General features: G+C 28.2%; 1 protein-coding gene across 3 annotated transcripts in view; it reads left to right on the top strand.

Annotated features, from left to right (window-relative positions):
- The first annotated feature begins 274 nt into the window (after positions 1-274).
- Positions 275-12,662, top strand: part of LOC129959478 (G patch domain-containing protein 2-like) — a 45,003-nt gene continuing 32,615 nt past the window's right edge. The window contains exons 1-3 of one of the 3 annotated variants that reach the window (XM_056072326.1): positions 275-511; positions 743-796; positions 4,221-4,314. The gene's annotated coding sequence lies outside the window, so the exon portion shown is untranslated. The other 2 variants (XM_056072327.1, XM_056072325.1) reach the window with 2 other exon arrangements.

Below are 12,662 nucleotides of genomic sequence, written 5' to 3'. Positions count from 1 at the left end.
AGATTAAATAAGAAAATAAATAAAAATAAGGCCTGTAAGAGTTTTCTTCAAAGTGAATCACTCGCTGACAATCGTTAATCCTTCTTTCCTCTTGAAACAAAGAACGAATACTAATGAATCGGCACACTCAGTGACAGAATGATTAACGCGTTATGATAACGATAACAAACTGCGATTTCCTTTTATAACCTCGGTAGGACAACTCCGTCACTTTTGGCAGCGTGCCAATAGACTTAATACCGGGAGTAAAAACCCTATATCTATATATATATGCATAATTCTAAATAATGACACATTTAAAGTGTTAAACAAAAATCTAAATCAAAGCAAAAAAATTACAGAATTAATAAAACAAATAGTCTAAAAGTATTTGCATACAATAATAAACTTAAATAATATTGTATCTGATCCAGGGTGCGTAGTGTGAAATGGATGCAAAAATTAAGCACCTTAGAGAAATATTATCGATTAGAGCTGCCTGGTGGATATTTCTCCCGAAAAAATTTTCCAAGTCCGTTAACATTACATGATCGTTCTCTCGCTATACGTTTCTGTAAAATTGTGCTTGTTGATCGTAAATTTTAAATGTTCTTTTTGGACTAATGTTATTATTTGATTGTGCATTTTAGAATGTGTTTATAAAACTGTGTTTGAGGGCGTTTCTGCTCATGTTTATGTGATTCTTGTTATGAAATGCATTCAATGAATGTGATTAACACTAGTAAAAAATTTCTTTTAGCAGTGTTTTGATCCAGATGGAAATATAGTATCTGTAAGATTCAGCTGTTAGATGAAGGTAAGTGGAACAAAATGTTTTTTCCAAATTTAATTTTGTGTTTCGATATATTAAAAATGAATGACCTGATGATCTGTCTTATATATCGGCAATTTTTCTAGAAATACTTATTGGGGTGATTTGTTTCGGGTATTATGTATAAACTGTTATCAGTTTTATGATAATGTGCATTTTATTTCAGTAATCATAAATTTGATGTGTCAGGAATTATTTATGCATGAATAATTTTTATATAGTTTATTAATTTAAATGTGCTTAATATATTTTTAATTTATTAAACTTTGTATCCTGTAATTCTGTTTTTATAACTAATTTTGCTGACAGTATGCTGAAAAAAATATAAACAATTATAAAATTGTCTGTTTGATGCTTCTCTTTTCGTTTGTGTGTCGGTGACATCTATAGTGGATTCTTAGTGTTTATCAAGTATATTTCGTTTCCCAACTGCCTATGTTCATTTACATGTAATAATTACATAACTTCTTCTATACATTAGAATATGATTTTCATTAGCTATGTTGAAAAAATTTCCTAGTGTTATAACAAAGCATTAAGTTACTAAAAAAATGTGCTTCTTATAGCTACAGTGAGTTAAAAAGTTTAACTGTGCCTGCCTTATTTTAATTAAAATCACAAATTGTATTTCAAGTAGACTGTTAATTTAATATCAGCTTCTTATGTTCCCTCAACTTCCAGATTATTTATTCATGTGGATCAGTTATTCCATATTTGGAAATATACTTTTAATGAATGAATATTTCATTTTGTAATTTTAGATTTCGATTAAGATCATTTCTAAATAGTGTTTGTATAAAAATCTTTATTAACTCTTACTTGAGGAGGAAATTAGAATGCTTATTAAGTTCCGAAAATATTACGTTGTTTTAATTATATAAAAGGGGTATTTTGACATAATTAACACAAAATCAGCTAATGAAATTATCCTGTATGTTGATAATGTCATTTTTTTCTCTCCATTAACTTTACTGAATCCATATTTTACTAAGGTATCTTACACAAAATGAGTACTTTTTGTTAAATAATTAATACTTTTTTTGTATTATGTAAAAAAATGAATAAAACTAACTTTTGATTATTTAAAATGTTGTTGAATAAATTTTAATAAATATGATAATCAGCAGAAAGAACAAACCTCTTGATAATTGCATTTTCCCTCAAATTATGAAATTCTTGTCCTCATTTCCTTTTTTATACTGATTGTTCATACTTTATTTTGATTTTATTTCAGCATCTACTGAAAATCCTAGTTTGAACAAATAAGTAGCAATTCTTTGACTGTTAGAATTCATATTTATTAACCACCAAAACTCAATAAAATTGCTTGGAGCTTTAATATTTTTTAATGAAACTAATATTAGGTCAAAAATTAAATGTTTTACTTCTCTTCTTGAGCAAAAAATCTAGATGGAACACTGGTATCAAATAGATCTTGAATCTTTGTAAATTTATCTGTATTATCAATTTGAAAGTATTTCTCAAATTAGGTAATAAATTGCTTATTCTTTTGCATTATTATACTTGATGTCGTGACCAATAAAATTGAATTCAAAATAGAAATACAAATTATATAAATAAAATTTTATATAATTTTATCTTTAAATTTATTTTCTAAAAAACATAAATATAAATTATATAAAGTCTGGGGTGCCCTGAAAGATAGTCTCCTCTAGTACTGACTCCCTAGAGTACTGCAGTTTATAGTGTAAAAACCCCTGAAATTTGGAAATATATAGCTAGATTAAATAATACTTTTAAAATTTGCCTAACAAATTACTCATAAAAATGTAGCTAAATTGAAAATCTGAGAACTGTTTGAATTCAAGATAATTTATAATTGTTTGAGGGTAGTTCGAAAATCGTTGATCTTTAAGATTGCCGAGTTTTGTACTTGATCCAAATATAAATGAATTAGCTAAGATATAGAGATAAGTGTGCATGATATATTTAGTGTAATTCTTTGCAGTATACTGATAATTTGATCGACTGTAATAATCTTATATTTCTTGCTTTTACTTATCAAACTAATGTTCATATCTTAGTATAGTAATTAACAGATGTACTTTTGAATGTAGCATTTTGTTAAAGGATGTTTAAAAGTAAATCAGATATGATAAATTAGGTTTAAATTTGTCACCTCATGATAATTACTTCCATTTAATTTATAATTACCTCTAATATAACTTAATAATAAACATCTCTAATATTAAGCACATGTTGTCTTAAACCAGATTATCAAATAAGTTAAATAAACAACTGTCTGGGGATCCATTAAATCTCCCTTCCATTATTTTTATGGTAGAATTTACTTATTTTCTTTCATTTCATTTACTGAAGCAATAATCTTATTTAAATTTAAATCAAATGTCATTTAAATTTTAGAAAAATATCCTTAGGAGTTTATGATTTAAAATTCCTTTGTAGATCAACATGGTTTAATTTGTTTTGCTGTTGGCTGCCAGATTCAAAAGTCAACAGTCTTGGCAAACTTTATATTAGGTTATTTAGATTACATTAAAAAACAGTTTATTTTTTACCATTTTGCTTAAGGTTATAGATTTGAACTTTAAATTTTGTTTTTGTACACAGAATACTTAAACCAATTCTCTTGAAGGTAACCTGCATTAAAATCTTCTTTTTTTAAAAAAATTTCATTTTGTCATAATGTTTTCTACCTAAAAACTTTATATGTAGAAATGCTATCAAAAATTAGTAAAACAAATATATGATTTTAAAATTTGAGGAGAAAGCCTAACTCTTGAAACTTCCATTGCCTACAAGCTCACAGAGGACTTAATCTAGCAATTGGTGTCACAAAGAAGCATTTTCTTTCAAAATATAACCATGATATAGTTTCTGTTACTTCAGTGTGAAATATATCAGATTAATACTTTGTGTGCAAATCTAAAATTTTAATTTATTTAATTTAGAATTTCATCCAGATGATTAAGGGAATTTCAGTTTTGCCTGAAAAAAATCACTTTTTTCTCTTTTGTAAACTTGGTAAACTTTTGTAAACTTGTTTTTCTCATGGAGGAATTCTTAGACTAGCTTCTGAAAATTCATGAACTTCAAATCGTCTATTGTGCGTTTGTGTATATTTCTAGGATGATAGTTTTCAGAATACACTTTTCCTTATATAATCGCTGGGAAAGTATGGCAATAGTATGTTTGAGTTTGCCTGATTTTCATTTCTATATCCTGGAATCTGTAAAATCACTTTTCTTTAGAATTAGTCCCTTATTTTATTGATATTTAGTCCCTTAACTGCTCAGGGTGTATAGGCCATTTTGTGAAGTCTTTCTAGAAATGTAGATATATTTTTACAATGCACATTTTCTGTAATTTTTTACTAGCAATATAGCTATGTGTACTGCTTTGGAACTGAATAATTGATATTAAATAGGGACTTGCCTGGGATATGCCGATGTTCTGAAAAAGAAGAGATGTTATTGAAAGTGTTAGAATCTGTAGAACTAGTGGCGATTTTATCATTCTGAGTAAGTTGCAGTTAGTGGTATTTCTTGCTTGATTGTTTCTTTACTTCAGTTTTTCATTGCATTGTATAATAATATTTTTACATTTTTTTTATTTATTAATTAACTTTTAATGAATTTGCATGAATCTTTTCTGCCATCTTCAAGATCAGATGCTTCAGAATCTGATTTTTATTAATGATTTCTTTATTAAATTTTACTTATTGTGATTCTTCTAAATGTAAAAAGAAACTCTTTTTAAATTACAAACTGTATCGTTGTGTTTGTTCTAAGGCATTGAGGAATAAAACGCATGAGATTTTGTTGACATTTAGCAAAATTCTTATGGTGTTTTTACCATGTGCTTCACAAAGGATCTAAGAGACAAGCATGCAGCTTTAGTCCTGGAGTGTATCAAATTTTGTGTTTTGCATTTAACTTTTTATTGTTTTCTTAATATTAGTTTTAATTTGTATAAATTGTTTGTTTTTCTGTAATGGAAAATAAAAATTTTTTGCATGAATTCCATTATTGTGAAATTTTAAAGTAAAGAATTTGTGTTTCCAAATAAGTAAATCCTTTATTAAAATATTTTGAGAGTTTATAAGTTGTCATCTGCATAGAAAGTTTTTCTTACAAAATCATTCATTTATTAAAATCTTCATTTGTATCCATTTTTATTAAAAATCTGGCCTGCTTTTTGTGTTGAGTTATTTTTAGATTCTTTGTTTTTCTTGTTGTCATTAAATAAAATGAAAATGAATAATAATTCATTTCAGTCATGAATAAAAAATTAGTCATTTTGTGAGGAAATAAAATACTTCAATTACACTCCTGTTCTTAAATATATTTGGATATGTGGAATTGAGTCTCATAAATGGTCTGGTTTGTTTTCATGCTTATTTGGGATAGGCTGGCATAGAACTTGAAGTTTCACCTCTAGATATTGTCATTCTAGGAGAAAATAGCATTGCAAATATGATTTCATAATAAATTTGGTGAAGTACCGTATTTGAAGTACCATATTAATCAACTAAAATCAATAGAAGTGTACTGAATAAATGACAAGAAAATAATAGTATATAAATGCACAAGGATAATTTGTTTAAAAATTTCAAATTGTTTACTTTCACTCCCTTTTAGCAATTTAAACAGAAACTCATCTATAAATGAATTCTTGATTTTAAGACTTGGACTTTCTAATTCATCAGTTTTATACTACTTTAATTTAAATTTATTTTGCAGTATGAGCAGTTTTTTTTATTAAACCTTATTTCAAATTTTTTAACATGAAATTACAAATGCATTAAAAATATTTTTAATTTAAGTAAGATTTTTGTTAATGTCAACCACTTGATATAACTTTTCAACTGTTATTGCACCATTCATTCCTCTATACAGATAAATTTATTTTAACAATGTTCCCCTTTTTTGATGCTAAATATATATTAAAAATGCACGATACTACCATTCATCATGCAATTTGAAATGTTTCATTAATAATTCATTTATTGTATAGTTTCATTATTTATTAAAAGAAATTACCCCCAATTTATTGTCAGCAACATCCTAAAAAGTTCAATAAATGAAGAAAATTCTTTTTCTGTTTTTAAATTATTTAACATTTTAGCCATCTTTGCATTGTTTTACTGAAAATAAAACTTGGTCTTTCTTATATTAATTTTTGCACTAAAAGATGCACTAAGGCTTATTTCTTGGCGATTTCTTATATAATGCATAATTTACATTTAATCATTTGCGAGAATCATATTTGACATTGCTGAAGGAAGCCATACTCCTGTGATGTGATGGTTTGAATTCTTCTGATTAAGATGCCATTGTGAGGACAAATACTTGAATATCAGCTTGGCCTGATTTTATGTAAACATAATGAGGTTTATTGAAATTTTAAATTGGGATACTCTGACTTGAAAATGGAGCATTAAAAATTTTTTCTCTTATATTTAAATAGTGTCTTTTTGCTTGATACTTTGATTCATAGTGTACATACCCACAATACATCAAAATATCATTTTATTGATTCATTAAAGAGAATTATATATATAAGCATTATTTTATGTGAAGTAGAATGCAGTTTGAAGACAGTGAAGACGCTTTTGATTTCTGACATCGTTTAATTTCATTTTGAAAAAGAAGCAGGCATATGTACAAGCGATGAGCACACAGAAAGACACAGAAAAGGAATGAGGAAAAAGCTCTTGATCCTTTTATCCCTGGTCTTATATAACCTGAGATTTTGATAGGGAAAATATTTTTTCATAGTGCTAATATATTAAGATTTCGATAGGGATTTTCGTTACACTTGTCGAAGAGGTGGGGAAACACGGGGATCTTTTAAAAAAGAATGTGTCTCGTCAGCAATATCTGTCCCTTCACGCAGAGTGTGGAGAAATTAGGCTTTTAGCCAATTCAGCTATTTACAAAGCTACTTTTGAATTAATTAAGTAGAGAAAGTGGAATTGGATCACGAAATAAGAGAATAGAATGAAATTACTATGGGCTAAATTAAGATAAAATCTTGGAAATTAATTAAATTGAAATTAGAATTAAAATATCATTACAATTTTCCCCCCACTGCAAGCAGTGGAAGTATGTCAGGGTCCTTAACACACAGCCTTACCTTACAGTGGTGGTCAAGTAAGAAACTAAAATTTAAAGGCGTATTAAAAGTGATACCCGAGTTTCCCTTACCTTTGCATTAATATAAAAATCATTTTGAACAAGATTATGTAAAGCATAAAAAAGATAAAATGCTATCTGTGAAAATATTAAATAAACTTAAATATTAGACAACACCAAAAATAATAATATTAAAATGTACAATATACAAATGATTTTCTGCAGAAACTCATTCTATTGTCTCTCAGTCTGTGAGATTGTCTCTATTTGGTGAGGAATGTCTCTAAAGAAGGCTTGCACACAGTGTCCTTTAAATAGTAGAACGCTCACCAAAATTATCAAATTCAATGTAAAATAATGGAATAACAAATTGAACTTATATAATAGTAATATATCAACATAGTTCTGATTTTTGTATGTAAGACTTGAATCTGAAAATAATGTGCGATTCAAAATACTCTTATTATAACGTAAATATTCAAAACAAATGACATAAAAATGTGTAATTGTAAAAGGAAAATGTTAACCCACTAGTTAGCCAATTAGTGGTGAATAGTAAAACCTTGTCCACCAATTTCTAGTAGTAGGTGAAACTTAATGACCCAAAATTAGGACATCAAGAAAGGGGACGTAATTCTTATTCTCTGTCTACTCTCATCCAGGAATATTTGTTTCCAAAGTGGAGAACAACATACCCAGACTAAAAATAGAAAGAGATAGAAATAAATTGTGAGGTTGACCCTATACTCACATCTCAATAAAACTGCTGTATTTGAATTTATGTTGTGATGGCACCTATCACATCATCATCGTGAAGAAAAGAAAAACTAACTCTTATGAGTGGAGACAACGTGCCAACCTAAGTTGGGGATTATGTGTAAGAGACATGGGATGTTCTTAATGTGTTCTTAATTTTGATACATGGACAATATCAGTAGCTTTGTTTGTTAATGCGATTGGTTTAGTTATTTCATAATTTACATCTGAAATTTTAGTTACTATTTCATATGGACCTGAAAATACTGGATATAATTTTCTACGATTAGGGTAATTAAATTCCTCATACTTTACAATGTCGCCAAGTTTGAATGGAGAATCTATAAATCTAGCATCATATCTTATTTTACTTTTATCATGATATTTTATTGTATTATCTTTAGCTAATTTTCTGGCTTCTTCGACTGGAGGATAGAATTGATTTTGAGTTAAGGGTGGAGGATAAGTTAAAGTGCCAAATAACAAATATGCAGGAGGAAATTTTGTAACTGAATGAGGTGTTAAATTATATTAATTGTTTACTTGTTCTAAGAGTCTAGTTCAAGGAATTTTAGTGGGAGAAGAATTGACCTTGCACTTTAATTTAGTTACTATTGACTGGTTAACTCTTTCACATTTCCCATTAGTTTGTGGATGATGTGAAGATGTTAACAGATGCTTGACACTGTAATTTCTGAGGAAATGTTTGAATTTAGATGAGGTAATAGCACCATTTCTATCAGTTAATAATTTGGAAGGAACCTGAATTTGTAAAACTTGCTTTAATATATTAATATAAGTTTCAGAATTTTCATTTTTGGAAGGAAAAGCCCAAACATATCTAGTCGCATGATCAATTACTATATGAAGAAATTTTTTAGTTGAATTGTACTAGTTAAATCCATCAACAGTATCGACAGAAAGGCATTCAAAAGGACGATCTGTGTGTGGGGGGGGGGCACAGCCTGTAAAAGGCCAAATCTTTTTTGCTTTTTCTTTTTATTTAATTGACAAATATCGCAATGTTTAACAAAAAGTGCAATATCTTGAGTGATATGGGGCCAATAATACTGAGGAGTAATTAAATTTATCATTTTTTGAGTGCCTGGATGCCCAAATTGTTCATGAGCTGTTTGCAAAGCTTTTCTCCTAAGAGAAAAAGGTACAACTATTTAAAAAAATTTTTTCTTTTTAACTGCATATACATCATTAATATTGTTATATTTAGTATTATCTAAATTGTCTTAACTTTGATAGTGTTTTATCTCATCCAATTCCAATAAATGCACAGAATGTTGGAGATATTGAGCAGTAGGATGCCTTGATAACATATCAGCTTCAACAATAGGTGACCTTTAATATTTAATTATAATAGGTATACCTTTAAATATTTAACTTCATAATCAAACATGCTTAATTTTAAAGACTAACGAAATAATCTTCCCCTTAATTTTTTACATTTTTAAAAATTAATTTAAGCCAAACAAGAGCAGCATGATCAGTATGAATTATGAATTTTTTCCCATGTAAATAGTAATAAAATTTATCAAGAGCATCTACTATTGCTAAACATTCCAACTCAGTTATACAGTAATTTTTTTCATAAGGGCGTAAAGTTCTTGAATGATAAGATACAGGATGTAATTTACCAGAACAGTCATGCTGTTTTAGAACAGCTCCAATGGCTATCTGAGATGCATCACAAAAAACATGAAGAGGTAAATTAGGGTTATATAGTTGTAACACTGGTTTAGTTATCAATTTATTATTTAACATTTCAAAAGCTTTTTGACAATCTTCTGTCCATTGCCATGATGTATCTTTTTTAAGAAGATTATTTAAGGGTTCTCCTATTTTAGCATAAGAATCAATAAACTTATTATAAACATTTACAGAACCAAGAAAACCTTGAAGTTGTTTAACATTATTTGGAGGTTGTAATTTTTTAATACTTTCAATATTATGATTATCAGGAGACATGCATCCTTCTTTGACTTCATACCCAAAGAAATTAATTTTATCTTAAGCAAACACACATTTAGAAAATTTTAACTTAATGTTTTCTTTTTCACACATTTGAAAAATCTGTTTTAAATGATCATAGTGTACATGTAATAAGTTGGAGAAAACTACTATGTCATCAAAATAGTGACATGCAAAATTTGAAAATTTATGTTTATTTAAAATTCTACAAATAGTTCTATTGGATAATGCAGGTGCACTTTTAAAGCCAAAAGGCAGGACTTCATATAAACCTTCAGTAGTTACAAATGCCGATTCATGTTTATCTTGTTCATGCATGGCTATGTGTCAATATCCAGATGCAAGATCCAAAGTTGAAGAAGCTTTAGCAGTACTTAATTTATCAAATAAGGTATCTATTCTAGGGAGAGGCTCTGCTTCAGGTTTGCAAAGAGAATTAATTTTACGATAATCAATACAAAGACGACTTTTTCTATTTTCATCTCTTTTATATGCTAAAGTTACAGGAGAGGAATAGTTACTAGTAGATTCTTTTATTAAACCTTCATCTAACAAATTTTTAATTTGCTTATTTATTTCAATTTCATCAGTAGCATAGGTTCTATAAGCCCTTTCAGAAACTGGTAAATCATATGTTAAATTTATTCTAGGAGGTTCCATTCTTATTTTACCAACCTCATATTTATTTTTTGAAAACACATGAGAATGTTCTGACACCAGAGATAACACAGGTTCAGATAGTTTGTTTACAGTCAGAGGAGGGAAGATTTCCTCTGAGGTATTCACTACCTTGACCTTATTATCAGTAGTAGGGATTGCAATATCGGACCAAAATTTCAATACCGGTATTCGGTATTTTTTTTTTATCTTAATACCGGGATACCGGTTTTAATACCGGTATTAGAAATTTTAGAAAAAGAAAGAAAACACGGGTATTTCTTTGTTTTTTTTACCAGTTTTATAAGAGAGAGTAAATATCACAAAAAATAATTTTGTAACTTATAAATTATAAAAGTATATAAAGAATCACAAAAAAGTAAAGGAACATCTTATTTATTTAAATTAAGAAAAAGTGTAAATATCACTATTCAGTCTGTGGTACTATTACAAATTTTTGAAATGTGACCTTAAAAAACATAATGCATCAATTGTACTGTCATTAAGTCTGAAAAGTAATTTTGTGCAAAAATGGCCAGCTGTCGAAAAAGCTCTTCCGGCATCTACGTTAGTTGGTGGTACTGTTAGCAATGCGCGATATACTTTTTCCAAGTATTTACCTCTAAATCCCTCATCTTCAAATAAATGGATTTCTTGTCGGATGATTTTGGATATAGCTGATTTCTGTATTTTATTTTGGTTCGTTGAAATTTTTTTATTTATGCGCAATTTTATTTATTCGCTAATTCTAATTTTTGTTCAAGAGACAATTCCTTTTCACTATCGACCTTAGTGTCATCATAATCTTCTATAACTGAACCGAATTCTTCTGAATGTGGATAGGTTTTTGGGTAAAAAAGTTTATGAAAATTTACTATAAACTTAATCATATTTGAATTGTTTATTTTCTTTTTCATTTTCATTTTTAAAATCATTATAGTTATGTAAATACCATAAAACATTTTCTACTTCAGTATATCTTTCTTCTGTGCGATTTTTCAATGTAATATATAATTCTTCAGATAGTGATATGTGCTATTTTTTCAGTGACTGAAACATGAAATTTATTGTTGCATTAGCTGTTAATAAATTAGAATCTCTCCGACATGCCTCAATAGTCATTTTTATTGGAAGTAGAGATGATACAGTTCTGGATATTAAGTCGAATTCACTATCTGAAAAAATTAATTTACAGGTTTAAGTCGATTATTGCTTTTTGGATTGGATTTCTCAGTTTCAAAAATCGTTCCATCTGTAGGAGTAAACTGTTCCAAAGTGTTTTGGAATTTAATATTAGCATATATTCTGTTTTATTTTCATTTAGTATATATGTTTTAGTAATATGTCATTTTTTGTAGGGAAACGTTTAAATTTCTTAACAATTTTTCTAACTTTATAAATTATAGAAAGCAATTCTTGATGGGTTAATATTTCATCCTCATTAGCAATATCTTCTTCAACAATTACATTGTCAATATCACTCTCACTCATACTCTCTACAAATTCTATTGCCACAGTATTTGGATTCTTCTGTTCTTTATTTTTTCGTATAATACATCTATTACTCCTAATTGAATTTCATGAGCATAGCACAATTGCTGATTTGCACCAATCAACTTTCCAACTTTTTTCATAACTGTTGCTCCCTCAGTTGTTATGGATACAATATCTTCTTTCAGAGATAATCCATGTTTCGCTAATTTAGATTTAAGCATTTCCGCACATTTTTCGACTGGTATACTTCCCGAGACATGTGTAAGTTCTATTTTCCATTTTTTTTTTTTTCTGAATGAATATTTATATATAAATAGCGTCTATTTCTTATACTTGTTCTTTCATCAAATGTAAGAAAAAATTTTTCACCATTTCTTTTAATCGTATTAGCTCGTGTTTCAAAGAATTGCGAACACCGTTTCTGTAGTTTATAGCAACTCTTCTTATAGTGTTAACCGATGTTGGTAGAATTTTAAAATCTCTGGCGGATAGTGATTTTCTTAATTCAGTAGAAGTGCAAAACACTCGAAATGGCAAACCATCTAATGCTGTCATAATTTCATCCAAATTATATTTTTTCGGAGGGTTTTACAATCCATTGTCAAACAGTATTTTATCACTTCTCTTGATTGTAAGATGCAACATTGTATTCACAGTCTAATTCACTTCGCCGGTTAGGGAGACATAAAAACAAAAAACGTATACTATTTTGCTATGTTGGCGATCCCTGAACATATAATGGAAACTATTTAAAAAATTTCAATTAAATATCGAAAAAACGGTATTTAAACTTGTGAATACCGGTATTACAAAATTGTACAAATAGCTCAAAATACCGGTAT

This window comes from Argiope bruennichi, chromosome X1 (genome assembly GCF_947563725.1).
Source record: "Argiope bruennichi chromosome X1, qqArgBrue1.1, whole genome shotgun sequence".
In the NCBI taxonomy this organism is placed as follows: Eukaryota; Metazoa; Arthropoda; class Arachnida; order Araneae; family Araneidae; genus Argiope; species Argiope bruennichi.
Note: the sequence above shows the minus strand (reverse complement) of the source record. Positions and strands in the feature narration are given on the sequence as shown.